Below are 16,751 nucleotides of genomic sequence, written 5' to 3' on the forward strand. Positions count from 1 at the left end.
AGGAGCCTGGCCTGTGACTTCCCACCCGGGGCAGAGCCTGTGGAAGTAGTGCTGCGCAGTGTGCTCCAATGCTGGGGACGCTAAATGACCCTTACGGCACAGGAGCCTGGCCTGTGACTTCCCACCCGGGGCAGAGCCTGTGGAAGTAGTGCCGTGTGCTCCAATGCTGGGGACGCTAAATGATCCTTACGGCACAGCCTGTGGAAGTAGTGCCGTGTGCTCCAATGCTGGGGACGCTAAATTACCCTTCCGGCACAGGAGCCTGGCCTGTGACTTCCCACCCGGGGCAGAGCCTGTGGAAGTAGTGCCGTGTGCTCCAATGCTGGGGACGCTAAATGACCCTTCCGGCACAGGAGCCTGGCCTGTGACTTCCCACCCGGGGCAGAGCCTGTGGAAGTAGTGCCGTGTGCTCCAATGCTGGGGACGCTAAATGACCCTTCCGGCACAGGAGCCTGGCCTGTGACTTCCCACCCGGGGCAGAGCCTGTGGAAGTAGGGCTGTGTGCTCCAATGCTGGGGACGCTAAATGACCCTTACGGCACAGGAGCCTGGCCTGTGACTTCCCACCCAGGGCAGAGCCTGTGGAAGTAGTGCCGTGTGCTCCAATGCTGGGGACGCCAAATGACCCTTACGGCACAGGAGCCTGGCCTGTGACTTCCCACCCGGGGCAGAGCCTGTGGAAGTAGTGCCGTGTGCTCCAATGCTGGGGACGCTAAATGACCCTTACGGCACAGGAGCCTGGCCTGTGTCTTCCCACCCGGGGCAGAGCCTGTGGAAGTAGTGCCGTGTGCTCCAATGCTGGGGACGCTAAATGACCCTTACGGCACAGGAGCCTGGCCTGTGACTTCCCACCCGGGGCAGAGCCTGTGGAAGTAGTGCTGTGCAGTGTGCTCCAATGCTGGGGACGCTAAATGACCCTTACGGCACAGAAGCCTGGCCTGTGACTTCCCACCCAGGGCAGAGCCTGTGGAAGTAGTGCCGTGTGCTCCAATGCTGGGGACGCTAAATGACCCTTACGGCACAGGAGCCTGGCCTGTGACTTCCCACCCGGGGCAGAGCCTGTGGAAGTAGTGCTGCGCAGTGAGCTCCAATGCTGGGGACGCTAAATGACCCTTACGGCACAGGAGCCTGGCCTGTGACTTCCCACCCGGGGCAGAGCCTGTGGAAGTAGTGCTGCGCAGTGAGCTCCAATGCTGGGGATGCTAAATGACCCTTACGGCACAGGAGCCTGGCCTGTGACTTCCCACCCGGGGCAGAGCCTGTGGAAGTAGTGCTGTGTGCTCCAATGCTGGGGACGCTAAATGACCCTTACGGCACAGGAGCCTGGCCTGTGTCTTCCCACCCGGGGCAGAGCCTGTGGAAGTAGTGCCGTGTGCTCCAATGCTGGGGACGCTAAATGACCCTTACGGCACAGGAGCCTGGCCTGTGACTTCCCACCCGGGGCAGAGCCTGTGGAAGTAGTGCTGTGCAGTGTGCTCCAATGCTGGGGACGCTAAATGACCCTTACGGCACAGAAGCCTGGCCTGTGACTTCCCACCCAGGGCAGAGCCTGTGGAAGTAGTGCCGTGTGCTCCAATGCTGGGGACGCTAAATGACCCTTACGGCACAGGAGCCTGGCCTGTGACTTCCCACCCGGGGCAGAGCCTGTGGAAGTAGTGCTGCGCAGTGAGCTCCAATGCTGGGGACGCTAAATGACCCTTACGGCACAGGAGCCTGGCCTGTGACTTCCCACCCGGGGCAGAGCCTGTGGAAGTAGTGCCGTGTGCTCCAATGCTGGGGACGCTAAATGACCCTTACGGCACAGGAGCCTGGCCTGTGTCTTCCCACCCGGGGCAGAGCCTGTGGAAGTAGTGCCGTGTGCTCCAATGCTGGGGACGCTAAATGACCCTTACGGCACAGGAGCCTGGCCTGTGACTTCCCACCCGGGGCAGAGCCTGTGGAAGTAGTGCCGTGCAGTGTGCTCCAATGCTGGGGACGCTAAATGACCCTTACGGCACAGAAGCCTGGCCTGTGACTTCCCACCCAGGGCAGAGCCTGTGGAAGTAGTGCCGTGTGCTCCAATGCTGGGGACGCTAAATGATCCTTACGGCACAGCCTGTGGAAGTAGTGCCGTGTGCTCCAATGCTGGGGACGCTAAATTACCCTTCCGGCACAGGAGCCTGGCCTGTGACTTCCCACCCGGGGCAGAGCCTGTGGAAGTAGTGCCGTGTGCTCCAATGCTGGGGACGCTAAATGACCCTTCCGGCACAGGAGCCTGGCCTGTGACTTCCCACCCGGGGCAGAGCCTGTGGAAGTAGTGCCGTGTGCTCCAATGCTGGGGACGCTAAATGACCCTTCCGGCACAGGAGCCTGGCCTGTGACTTCCCACCCGGGGCAGAGCCTGTGGAAGTAGGGCTGTGTGTTCCAATGCTGGGGACGCTAAATGACCCTTACGGCACAGGAGCCTGGCCTGTGACTTCCCACCCGGGGCAGAGCCTGTGGAAGTAGTGCTGTGTGCTCCAATGCTGGGGACGCCAAATGACCCTTACGGCACAGGAGCCTGGCCTGTGACTTCCCACCCGGGGCAGAGCCTGTGGAAATAGTGCCGTGTGCTCCAATGCTGGGGACGCTAAATGACCCTTACGGCACAGGAGCCTGGCCTGTGACTTCCCACCCGGGGCAGAGCCTGTGGAAGTAGTGCTGCGCAGTGAGCTCCAATGCTGGGGACGCTAAATGACCCTTACGGCACAGGAGCCTGGCCTGTGACTTCCCACCCGGGGCAGAGCCTGTGGAAGTAGTGCCGTGTGCTCCAATGCTGGGGACGCTAAATGACCCTTACGGCACAGGAGCCTGGCCTGTGTCTTCCCACCCGGGGCAGAGCCTGTGGAAGTAGTGCTGTGTGCTCCAATGCTGGGGACGCTAAATGACCCTTACGGCACAGGAGCCTGGCCTGTGACTTCCCACCCGGGGCAGAGCCTGTGGAAGTAGTGCCGTGCAGTGTGCTCCAATGCTGGGGACGCTAAATTACCCTTACGGCACAGAAGCCTGGCCTGTGACTTCCCACCCAGGGCAGAGCCTGTGGAAGTAGTGCCGTGTGCTCCAATGCTGGGGACGCTAAATGACCCTTACGGCACAGGAGCCTGGCCTGTGACTTCCCACCCGGGGCAGAGCCTGTGGAAGTAGTGCTGCGCAGTGTGCTCCAATGCTGGGGACGCTAAATGACCCTTACGGCACAGGAGCCTGGCCTGTGACTTCCCACCCAGGGCAGAGCCTGTGGAAGTAGTGCTGCGCAGTGTGCTCCAATGCGGGGGACGCTAAATGACCCTTACGGCACAGGAGCCTGGCCTGTGACTTCCCACCCGGGCAGAGCCTGTGGAAGTAGTGCTGCGCAGTGTGCTCCAATGCTGGGGATGCTAAATGACCCTTACGGCACAGGAGCCTGGCCTGTGACTTCCCACCCGGGCAGAGCCTGTGGAAGTAGTGCCGTGTGCTCCAATGCTGGGGATGCCAAATGACCCTTACGGCACAGGAGCCTGGCCTGTGACTTCCCACCCGGGGCAGAGTCTGTGGAAGTAGTGCTGCGCAGTGTGCTCCAATGCTGGGGACGCTAAATGACCCTTACGGCACAGGAGCCTGGCCTGTGACTTCCCACCCGGGGCAGAGCCTGTGGAAGTAGGGCCGTGTGCTCCAATGCTGGGGACGCTAAATGACCCTTACGGCACAGGAGCCTGGCCTGTGACTTCCCACCCGGGGCAGAGCCTGTGGAAGTAGTGCCGTGTGCTCCAATGCTGGGGACGCTAAATGACCCTTAAGGCACATGAGCCTGGCCTGTGACTTCCCACCCGGGGCAGAACCTGTGGAAGTAGTGCCGTGTGCTCCAATGCTGGGGACGCTAAATGACCCTTACGGCACAGGAGCCTGGCCTGTGACTTCCCACCCGGGGCAGAGCCTGTGGAAGTAGTGCTGCGCAGTGTGCTCCAATGCTGGGGACGCTAAATGACCCTTACGGCACAGGAGCCTGGCCTGTGACTTCCCACCCGGGGCAGAGCCTGTGGAAGTAGTGCCGTGTGCTCCAATGCTGGGGACGCTAAATGACCCTTACGGCACAGGAGCCTGGCCTGTGACTTCCCACCCGGGGCAGAGCCTGTGGAAGTAGTGCTGTGTGCTCCAATGCTGGGGACGCTAAATGACCCTTACGGCACAGGAGCCTGGCCTGTGACTTCCCACCCGGGGCAGAGCCTGTGGAAGTAGTGCTGCGCAGTGTGCTCCAATGCTGGGGACGCTAAATGACCCTTACGGCGCAGGAGCCTGGCCTGTGACTTCCCACCCAGGGCAGAGCCTGTGGAAGTAGTGCTGCGCAGTGTGCTCCAATGCTGGGGACGCTAAATGACCCTTACGGCACAGGAGCCTGGCCTGTGACTTCCCACCCGGGCAGAGCCTGTGGAAGTAGTGCCGTGTGCTCCAATGCTGGGGACGCCAAATGACCCTTACGGCACAGGAGCCTGGCCTGTGACTTCCCACCCGGGGCAGAGCCTGTGGAAGTAGTGCCGTGTGCTCCAATGCTGGGGACGCTAAATGACCCTTACGGCACAGGAGCCTGGCCTGTGACTTCCCACCCGGGGCAGAGCCTGTGGAAGTAGTGCCGTGTGCTCCAATGCTGGGGATGCTAAATGACCCTTCCGGCACAGGAGCCTGGCCTGTGACTTCCCACCCGGGGCAGAGCCTGTGGAAGTAGTGCTGCACGGTGACCCTCAGCCATTCTGCATGTGAATGGGCATTAAACCAGCTGCCCAGTCTTCAGAAACACTCTCACCATCTTTGTCCTTCGCCCACCAGGACCTAATGCAGATCGGTGAAAGGCAACTCAGGCATTAATGTGCATGTGTTCCAGCTGTTTTGCAGAGGCTGTGGGTATCAGTGTGCCCTAAAACAGCACGTACACCCTGCATAAACCATGCGTCTGAACACATTAATTTACAACAAGGGAAAGCACAAAAGCAGTGATGGGGGTCAGGGTGGGATCTGTAGCTACGGCAAGTTTTGACCGGAGGGAGATTGAAGGGAGGACAGGCCAAACAGCAGCAAATACAGTGAAGGTAGAACATAGATCCTGCAAAGCGATGAAAAATACAAACAAGTGCAGCCAGGCACACAGCCGCGAGGGGTGCAGCCCACTCTACCTGCGAACTCGGTCGAACAAATACCTTTGATAAGGCTGAAGCGGTGTCTCTGCAAGCGTCAGCCTCTGCAGCAAAAGGGAGGACTAGAATGGGTCGCTGCTTTGGCCCTCAGGGACTGGTGAGTACGCAGTGCCCCCATGGGACTGGTGAGTGCCGTTGCAGTCAGGGTCCGAGTTTTAGTTTGAAGCACAACATCCAATGCTTCTGTGCAAGTCACTTAATCTATTCATGCCTGTGTAGCACTCTGATGCCTTCTTTGGGGTTGGTGCTATGTGTAAAGTAGCAAATCAGTTAAGAAAAGAAGTTCTGAAACCAAAACGAATGAAAACACTACTTGGGCCCCGGGACGCTGATAAGAGAAAAACACGAGAGGAACAACAGGAAATAGCATGCTACAGCCAATAGAAAGAGAGGAAAAATAAGTAGCAAGCACACAAACCAATTAAAAGCAGGAGCAGGATGTAAGCCCCTCTTAAGACCTATATTAAATACAATAGATTTCACAAGCACAGCTCTGTGCAGGCAAACCCTAAAAACGCTGAAGCACCCTCTTATTTTTTGGGTGAAAAAATAAATGTAACAGCCAACTGAGAAAACAAACCCAGATTCAGAACCAAAAGAAACACTACCAACTGCTAAATGCCGGGTACAACACTGAAGCAGAGTAGGTACTCACTGTGAACAATCCCAACACAGGCAACCAATTACAAAGTACTTAGCCACTCCTGAAAAGAAGAACAAGACTGAATATGACAACAAGTCAATCTAGTAATCAGAAAACAAGATACACTGTCCCATTCATACAGTCACCATCAGAGGGAGGCCTCTTCCACAAGATAACAAACACAGCAATGTGGAGCCAGGAACAGAAGATCTGCATCTTTCATGGTGGTCTCCCAGGGAAGCAGGAAAGACAACAGAATATATGTTAAATTGTGACACCAACAGTGGGTGAAAATGTAACACCACACTAATCTACCTCTGAAACTGAAATACTTCTGCAATACTTCCAAAACCATAATTCATGCCAGTGAATCATACTTGAATCAAAGTGAAAAGAACTGATTTGAATCGATACAGAGAGAGAGTGAGAGGAAAAGGACTATGAAAGACACAAAATAGCGAGAGAACAGAGATGAGAAGAGATGTGAAAAAGAGAGAGCAAAATAAAAATGATTAGTCAATGAGAAAAGAGGGAGGGTAGGAAGAGAAATGAAAAAGGTGAACGAAATTAATTAACAGAGAAAAGGGTGAGAGATGGCAGAGAGACGAGGGGTGATGAGAGTGACAGACAGACAACGGCAAAGTTATACAAGGGTAAAAGAAAGATGAATAATAATATGATAAAGAGATGAAAGAATGTGGCAGAGATAGAGGAAAATGAAAGAAAAAAACAAGTAAGAAAAAACAAGTTAGATGGACAGAGAAGATAGAGATGATATTGAGGGAAAAAGAAAGATAATTGAAAAAAAAGCAGGAGGAGAAAGTGAGGTACCGATAAAAGAGCTGCGAGACAGAGATGAGTGAGAGTACAAGAGAAGGGAAGAACTGTGAGATAGAGAGAAAGGAGTGAAAGAAGAAGAGAGGGAAAGAGATGCGAGGACGAAGAAATAGAAAAATAAAAATATATATTGATGATGGAGTAGGCATATGACACAACTGAGTCGCTATTGGACAGATACTAAAAGTTAGTGAAAGAAAAAGAGTCAAATAAAATGAGTGTGCCATCCTGGGTTGCACAAGGCTCTGCGCTGGATGCACAATGGCTCACGGAGCTTGATTACATTGCAGTCTTCTTTCTTCCCAAATCCAACCCCCCCCCCATCCTGCCCACTGCCCCTCAGTGCTCAATTTGTAAATAAAAAGGTGCCCTCCTCTGAGACACGCGACTGCTGCGAGCACATAATACTGAGGTAGTAATTCTTAAGCCGTCTCGGGCCTCTTCAGTCCATTTATAGCCCCTCCCTGCCCCTTCAGCTCACTCTTGCAGCTTTCTGTTTTCTCCCATTGTGACGCTTTTTCGTTTTTCCCTCCCTCTGTCATTTTCCATATTTGTGTTTTGCTCGCAGCAAATGCTTGAGGCAGAAGAATAAGCCCCGGCCCTCAAAAATAAGTGCCGGTGCTCAGCACCGGAAACAACAAGCACAAATTAAGCACTGCTGCCCCTTCCATTGGCTGTCTACCAGATGCCAGGCTGAGCCAATGAGCTGAGAGACCAGCTCCACAGCACCAGGCGCTTTAAATGGGAATACAGAAATGCTGGCACTCTCTCCTAAACATAATTGGTTGCTCCTGGGAAGTGCAGGTACTCTCCCTTTCAAATTAAAGAAGAGCAGGTACTCAGTGCTGGGCAGCACCTGCCCATTGAAAGCACTGCACAGCACTTTAACACGCAGCATTCTGGTAAATGTTTGAAAAGTATCACCTGCAAGCAACATCATGTTTAAAAAAATACACACGATGTATAATATACACTACCATAATCACTCAACAACAAATCACATAACTTAGCTTTAGTGTGCACAATTTGAAAAAGAATCCATAGTGGCGCTACGTAAACACTAGGCCTGAGCAAAATGTTAATTATGCCAGAGTAATCTGAATTATTTCAAGTAATTACATATTACTCTTATGATGTGACATCACCAGAATTACAGACTACAACAGATTGAGTAATCAAGAGTAATTTCAGGTACAAACCATACTGCAGGAGGATAGGAATGAGCTAAAGGAGAGAAAGCAGCTGTTGGTTTCTGGTGTTTGTGTCTTGTAGCATTTAATGCTATTTTCCTTAGTGCAAAATGCATTCTTAGGACCATTTTGGATCCTAGGGTGCATTTTCCACTAAGAAAGTATTGCTAAATGGTGGATTACGCGTCGCACTTTATTAACAGTAATTACACATAATTTGGTGGTAATTACCATTAGTTACGCTAGAGAGAATTACGCCACTTATGCCCACTCCTAATAGACACCTGAAAACAGTTTACAAATGTAGCACAAAACACGATCGGGAAACCAGTGCTGATGGAGACAGGTCCCTTGGTGCAGTCTCAAGCCCACCCCCTCCCCCCCCCCACCCCCCGCACTATTTAATCACCTGCAAACTGTGACCCTAACGTTAAATCTCAAAGGGACTGATTCACAGACCCATCTGTGCATGTAAGTCTGACGTAGATGTGCACATCTCAACATACTGTGGGTATCCTCAAACTCCTACCTCACCCTTTCTCTTCCTGGAACTGGACAGAGTTTTATTTCTGTCAAAAGTAGGAGTTCTGGTGTTTTCTTGATGGAAAGGGAAAACCTGCTCTTCAACTGGGGGTATTTGTAGGACAGGTGTCTCCGCCAGGAAAAATATTTTGCTAGTGAAGACAGAAGACAAGCTATTCCACAAAGCTAATGGCATTTCAGGGCCCAGAATTGAAAAACAGATTTAACTATGCAGGTGGAATTGCTTTGTAAAGGTGAACAAATTAATTCACATTTTTTCTAGCTTGCAAACCTGAGGCTATTGCACTTTTCCAGGTGTGCTTTCTCGAAAATACTGTGAATTACAGAAAGTAATACAGCAGTGCATATGCACATTTGCAGGTGTAGATTTGTCATTTTATTTGTGAAATGTGTCAAGTGTTTTTAAGTAAGATTTCTGTAGGATGCAGTTAAAATGTATTCATGTGCTACATCTTTAAAGTATAAAGTTTAGGGAACCTACTTTCTCACCTTCCGGTACAAATACAGTGAAAAGCCTTCACTGCTGAGGGCATGTGGGCATTTTCCTCCTAGATTGACACACATGTCATGCACCCACCTGGGGCGGTAGGAGCAGGATTTAGACTTCGACCATATGCAGTTTTGGATATTTGAGAGATTCTTCACAGTTAAGAAATGGCTTCGGCCCCTAGTTTTCTTCCATCGGGCTTCATCGAAGATCAAACACAAAACACAGTTTGGCCACACCTATAGACAAGATCACTGACTCAAGCAGAATCATCATCAGCTGCAAGCCCGCCAGTAAAATTCTGAATCTGTTACCATAGCAACATTAAAGACACTTGGTCCGATTACGAGTCTGGCATTCCTAGGACCGCCAGACTCGCGGTGGCGGTCTCGTGGCCGCGGCTGTTCGACTGCCACATTACCAGGTTGGCGGGCAGACATGCCAACCTATCGCCATCCCTGCCAGGATCCTAGTTCCTGAGGGGTTGATGGCGTTGCTGGTTGCAATCAGCCAGGGCGGTGCTGAACTCAGTGCTGCCTGGCTGATTACAACCTTGTTCTCCACCAGCCTTTTCATGGTGGTTCCACTGCCATCAAAAAGTTGGTGGAGAACAAGTCCCACCCAGTACCCTTGCAATGCGCACTGTCTGCTGTTCAGCCAGCAGACAGTGTGCATTGCAAGGGTGCTAAAGCCCCCTGCATTGCCACCAGCTCTATTATGAGCCAGTGTCATTGCTGCCGCACCTTTCCCAATGGGCTGACCGACAGAAACATTGGTTTCCACCAGTCACCCCAGTGGTAAAGTTGTAAAGCGGCCAGCGGGAGGTCGCCAGCACCACGGCGACCTCCTCATCTGGAGTTTGGCGGACAAATGTTTCCGTCCGCCAAAATCGTACTCAGCCCCATAGTAAAAAGACTATATAATAATAAGTACAAGAACTCTACACACAGTATGTCTCAAGGTTATATTGCTAACTAGAAAGTAATTGTGGTTAAGTTGTGTTCTGTGCAATTGTCTAATAAGAATAAAAAGATTTTAAAAAAGAAGGAGGATCATTTCATCATCATCTTCAACAAATACTTTATTTCTGCAGATTGCAATAAAAGCTAAAATGTAACACATCAAGTAAAAACATAAAAAATATAGGGCCTGAGTGCAACTTTGTCAGAGGGGGTTAATCCGTCCCAAATGTGACGGATATTCCGCCCGCCGTATTACGAGTCCATTATATCCTATGGAACTCGTAATACAGCGAGCGGGATATCCGTCACATTTGGGACGGATTAACCCCCTCCGCCAAGGTTGTAATCAGGCCCATAGTTTAAAAAAAAATATAAATATACTGATAAAAACAGCATAATGTGCAACAATAATAAAATGCATAGCAAAACAGTACGACATCCGGTTCAGAGCCGGGAAAGATGGATGGGAAAATCTTTAGCTTGAACATAGCTTCTGTTGAATTCACCACATCATTAATAAGTAGCAAGACACAGCAAACACTATGCTCTGCTTAGAGTCTGTTTTTAAAATTTGGAGAGCCTCAGCAAATTCCCTAACCCCAAGATTACGGCAAACAGGTATAAGCCATTTCCATCTTCTCAAATAATAAGCAGGACAGAAAAAAGAGAATATGCCCATCAGTCTCCTCGTTTAACCTGTACATGGGGCATAAACTTCCTCCATACACAGACAGGTGCCCCCATGTGACAGTAAAAGTTGCAAGAGGAAGTGTACCGTACCTGAATTGCAGGTAAACCTTCTTTGCTTAAGGAGGTTCTGTCTCATTTAACAAATACTCAAATTTAAATACATCTTTGGATAAAAGAAATGTGTCAGGAAGGATACCACATGAAGCATGCACAAGCAATTGTAGCCCATTGGATTGCGAATATTTTGCTTTCAAAAGCGATTTGCTAATTGTAGAAGGTTCCCATGGATCAATCCAAAGGTTATGACAGTCCATCTTTACCAGGGTCTTCTTTACATATCTAACCCATGGAATACTTCCTGACCCGAAATACCAAGGACTTCCTTAAGCCCCTCTCCATAGGTCATAAGCTCTTCTGTAGACCAAATACGCTTCCAAAATAGTATGGGCCTAACACCTACCACCTCCAAAATTGAAGAGGGAGCAAAGGCTACTAGTTGGGAGCCTGGCCAACTGCTGCAAAAAGTGATTTTTCACAGTTTGCAAGTTTCCCATGTCTTTAAGATTCCACAACTTGGCTCCATAAAAAGATGAACTAAGCGTCTGCTGTTTATAAATTTGGATCACTGGGGACAAAGAGCGAAAACATGACCTGTTCAACACTCTCATCAAGGCCCCTCTATTCTGCATCAATCTGAGCTTTGATTTGGCTATATGGCGGGTCGAATCAAGCTGCTCTGCTTGTGTCAGCCCTAAATACTCAAATATTTGAACTTGCTCCAAGGGAATCCCTATCCGCTTTGGATTTGGTCTTGTACTAGAGCAAGGATTCAGGACCATATATTTAGTTTTGGACACATTTATTTCAAGACCCCTCTGAGCACAGAAACTCACAAAGCAATGTAATGTCTTTTGGAGCCCATTGGTGGTTTTGATAATAGTAGAGTGTCGTCTGCCAACATCAAGGCCAGGGTCTCCATGCTGGCCAGACATGGTGCGGGCCCCATCACAATCAGTCAAGAAGGATATTTGATCATTGAGATTTATGTATAAAGAGTTGGTGCCAAGACACAACCCTGCTTTACTCCTCTGCTGACAGGGAATGCTTCTGTCATCTCACCCAGCTTTCCATAGCAGACTTATGGCTATGGAGCTTTTTATGGCAACCAGGAGGTCACCAGGGTCTCCCATATCTGCCAAAACATGCCCTTTCCTGGGTACCAAATCAAATGCCAAACGTAAGTCAATGAAAGCAACATAGAGTCAGCCAGTTCACAGGGTCACTATTTCCCAGTAAATAAGCTGAAGTCTAAAAGCCTGATCTACCATGCTAGTGCGGTCCCCGAACCCTGCCTGGAGAGGGGATAGTATTGCTCTGTCCTCAATCCAAGTTAACAAGCACTCAAAAATAACTCTACTAAATAACTTTTAGGAGCAGTCAATAAGACTGATTGGCCTGTAATCGCATGGACCAGTAGAGAACCTTTCTTATAAATTGGGACTATCGCGGTCCCCGCCCATGTGGGCGGTAAAGAGGCCCCTAATAAAATACAGATAAACAAGATTACAAAGTACGGAGCCCAGATCTCGGCCTCCCCCTTGTACAGGTCTCCCTGTATCTTATCAACACAAGGGGCTTTGTTAGAAACTATCTTCAGTAAAGCCCATTTGACCTTGGACAGTGTTATTGGCACAATTTCTGTTTGTAGCTCCTCTCTGCTCCCCTCAACTATATCTCCTTGCTCCCTGACAGGTGCCGCAATTCCTTCAGTACTATTCTGGACATACAATCTAGAGAAGTGAGCCACCCACGCAGCAGCAGGGACACTCTTCTCTACTGGGTAATGGCCTTCCTTTGATCCCATTGCAAGCAGGTTGCAGAAGACTTGTTGATCACACTCTGTAACTGCATCGAGCAAACCTTCCCACAGCCTCCCATCCTATTTTTGCAACACTAATGCACCTCTTATATGCTACTCTCTTCTCTTTTATTTCCCTTTTAAATTGAGTTTGCATAGCTGACATGAGGGCTGTCTTGCAAGCCTTGTTATACCAGGATTAGCGGGGCTTTCTCCTAAAGGAATTTTTTGTAGCCGCATACAAATAATCTCTACGCTGTGTGAATATGTTGTTATGGATAGGACATACTTGTCACCCTCAACATGTCCCACTTCAGGGTCTGCAGCTGCTCAATGCTACATCCAACAAGCCTGTATATGTCCTGCTGTTGCTTCCTTGAAGTAGTCATGGAAGCCCCTTTAACACAACGCTTGTTACTGAAAATTTGCAACCTTTGATCAAAGGGCTAATCAACACTAACCCTCTCGTTCACTGCCGGGAGTTCTACAACAAGGACCAATGCATTATGGTCACTGTCCGCTCTATCAAGTACTGTCATATCTCTTATATGCGTCAAAACCCTTATATCTGCCAGGATATAATCAATGAGGCTAGTTCCTGGGGTCCGATTAAATGTATGTTTCCCTGCTTTATCAGAGTGTGTCATGTCATTTGTTGCCCGCAAACCCTGGTTCAGTGTTAATGCATTAATTTGCAGTGCCAGGGGTGTCCACTTCCTAATAGGTGGCATTCCCAAGGGAGGGATCAACCAAACAGCATCATCATTATGTGTGAGAGGAATTGGACAAGCATCCAGGGGTTCAAACTGACTGCTAAAATCCCTACCCACAAGCTTCACTACTCCCCCCACCACATTGGACACCTGTGTATTCAATAATTCAACAGTTGGGGGAGTCACAAATGGTCCCCCTAGGCCATAAGTAAGCATCAAAGGAAAATTTAGGGAAACACAAAGAATGTCCATTGAGGGAATCATTATTTCTTGAGCAATGCTATTAAGTGCAGTGCTTGCCAAAGTCAATAAGCTCCCCCAAGGGACTACCCCGGCCCCCTGTGACAGCTAACATACTAAAATTAGTATAACCAGATCGGTGTGCATGCCTAGTAGACCAGGTTTCCTGGAAAAGACAGACTGAATGCGTAGCTATAAATTTGCCCCGATCTGGGAGCTTAACTTTGTTGATCAACCCTTGAACATTCTACAATAGTAATCTAACCTGGATTTCAGAGGATTCGAGTTTGGGGTTGGCACAAGGGAACAAAGGAAATTACACCGCTGCTGCACTAGAGTGGGTAGTTCGAGGAGAGGAATGCTGAGCAACTAAAGAGGCAGACCTCCTGAAGTTAATGTTACCCTGCTCACCCACTCCCTGGGTCGGCGTTACATCAGGATCAGGATAACAGGATATAAGTTGGTGCAACCCACCAATATTGTCTATTTCCGCATTTACCAATGGACCATGGGAAGGAATGCCTTGCGAACAGAGCCCCTTCTCCTCACCTGACCTGTGGGAGTCCCATCCAGAAAAGCTGCCATCCAATTTGCCACTGCAAATGACCTTATTTAGTGTTACGTCACTACCCCACACGCCCAGACCAATAGTACACACCCTTTCAGGAGTAGGCTTTAATATATTGAGTCAGTCTACCCCATCCAGTGCGTCAAAACGATTGGCTACAAGGATTCCAAATTTGCTTGTTCGACTAAGATGTTTATTGAAACTATCCAACAGGTCTCAATTCAGATGCAAACACCTTCTATGAGACAACAAGGCCTGCCTCTAGACATGGCCAGGCTTGTAAAAGTACCCCAGTGGAAGAGACTTGATAGCAGTTTCTGTGCTAGTACACCAACAGTGTCTAAAGAGTAGACTCTGGACCAGCCTAGGAGATCTAAAATTGATCACAACACAATCGCCCTGCTGATCCACTGGCCTCAACCCCAACCAGCCCACCCTGAATGTGAGAAGAATATCATTTGCCTTGCAAGAGAAAAGTTCCTATAATTAACCAGACAATTTAGGCACTTGCTGGTAAGTTCTACCTGGTTCTCCCTCTGAGCCGTGGTCAGATGAGGCACACCTGTTAATATTAACACACAGGGACACCTTGTAGGTGGGAGATTAATAACAGGTTGCTTCTGTAAAGGGTAAAGCAACTTGGTCAATGGTTGGGTCTGGGAACAGCAGGGACAGTTCCTTGAGAACTATTGTGTACTATGTGGCCACCGGCGTTGAGTGCAGTGGAAGTGCACCAGAAGTCTCCAGCCTCAAGCTGCAGGGCAGTAGATCCATCCCTTGACAGATTTACAGAGCAACAAATATTATTAGTCTGAGGAGCCCCCTCACCCTCTCCCCCTCGGGCCAAAGCAGTGTTTTTTTGCAATTCACTCTGTCGATTCCCTCCTAAATCGCTGCCAATCGGGCCAGATTTGGAGAGAGTTCAGCTGCCATAACATCTTTAATCTTCATTAAGCATGCCTCCATAAGGTCTTTAACCCAAGGTGGTAGACCAGGCTTCCTTTCTAACTGAGGCATCAGTGTCGCTAGAAGCCAAAGCTTCATGTTGGTAGTCTGTACTGGAAATTATCTTTGCCCGAGGGCACCTTCTAGACTGTTTGGCCTGCTTAGGAAGTCTTGTGCAACCCTTTGGGTGTATTCCAGTAGCCCCTGTAGCTAGAATATCAATGCAGGAAGTAGAAGTTTGAACTTGAAGGGCAGTTTCATTCAATACTTCGTCTGCTAAGGTAGCACAGGAAGGGCCTTGAGGTGAAAGGCCACCGACAGGCAAACCCACACCTTCCCCCAAAGAAAACCACCTCTCTGTTGAAGCCATTCCTGTGGAAGCGATCCCCACTGCACGCTGCAACATTTAATTGATGCTCGTTGTATGTGTATGTGGGGGAGTCACAGTAACAGTGGCCCCAGCACCCTTCCTTTTACCCAAGCCACCAGATTTATGCCTAACTCGAGGGTTTAGAAATCACAGTGCTCATAACTTAGAGAAAATTACCAGGGAGCGCTAAACAATATGATACAGCACTGCAGCGCTGTATAGACACTCAAGCGACCAGATGGCAGAACAGTAATCAATGGGGGGAAGCGAAGCCCACACTTACCCCCTGGGTCACTTGAACAGAGTATGTCAAAGAGTGGGCCTAGCCTCATCCGGCCACGGACGGGCCCAGGCGGACCCACTCTTGGCCCGGTGTTTGCCCCGGCATGTCCCACACAGTGGGACCTTTGTAGCACCTCCAGGCATGTAGACTGTGATAGTGGCCCTTCCCCCACACAAGATGTCGGGAGAGGGAGATTGTAAGAGGGAATAGGGAAAAATAGTGTTGGAAAAGCTGTTTTCAGGAGGAAAAAGAATGGCTATCGTAGGAAGAACAGCAGTTGGAAATACTAGTGTCTGCTCATTATATCGATGGTTAAGCTAGTAAACGGCTACACTTTTGGAGAAGTTAGATTACGGATGTTTCAAGAGAATAGTACATGGTGGGATGAGAGTGAGCTGATTACAAAAGGAACTATAGGACTGTAAGGGTGGGTGGACAGATTTGGAACTTGGAATACAACGTTTAGTTCCCACATCGTCTAGGTTGCTTCTATACTACTGGTGTGAGAATTTCCCGCAATTTGATTTTGTGTAATTACAGCAAATTTATCCAAAATTATGCATAGTTGCTCAAAATGCTAATCTGTCATGTTGCACTATATTTTAGTCCAAAATGCATCCTCAAATCAATTTTTGACACAAGGACACTTTTAAATAAAAGCACTGTGAACAAGAGCTGCTCAAATTGTGTTGTCCCTACCCTTTTACAATGAACTGCTCATTTGCAGTAAATTGTTACAGTGTATGGCACATAATTAGACAAAGTGGTGTAATGGTGGGCGATCTGTAATTTTGATAACCAAGTGTTTTGCGAAATTCCTGAGATCATGAGAACTACGCTAGTGCCATTTAAATTACGCCCTGACCTATTCTGTACACCATCTGTAAAGCAATGTAAAATAATCCATCATTGCTAACTGTAATTAAGTAGCCAGGAATTCACCTTAAACCAACGACCTGGCACTGAAAGGCACCTGACACACTGTAGCGGTGGGTGAGCCACTGAAGGCTCCATCCAGGCTCAAGTCAGGCTCAGGGTGAAATTATCTTGGCGTCCCTCGTGCAAAACAAGCTGAACCTTCTTTTGGGTACACCCCATTATCAGAGCCCCTGATCTCCCCACCTCCTCCTGTACAGCATACAAGGTGTCAGTGGCATCCTCCATCAAAGTCTGTCTTCATTGTGTGGTTTGCCCTGGCAGGATTCATATTCGGTGATCAGGAAGAAGCCATGGGTACTGGGAA

This window comes from Pleurodeles waltl, chromosome 8 (genome assembly GCF_031143425.1).
Source record: "Pleurodeles waltl isolate 20211129_DDA chromosome 8, aPleWal1.hap1.20221129, whole genome shotgun sequence".
In the NCBI taxonomy this organism is placed as follows: Eukaryota; Metazoa; Chordata; class Amphibia; order Caudata; family Salamandridae; genus Pleurodeles; species Pleurodeles waltl.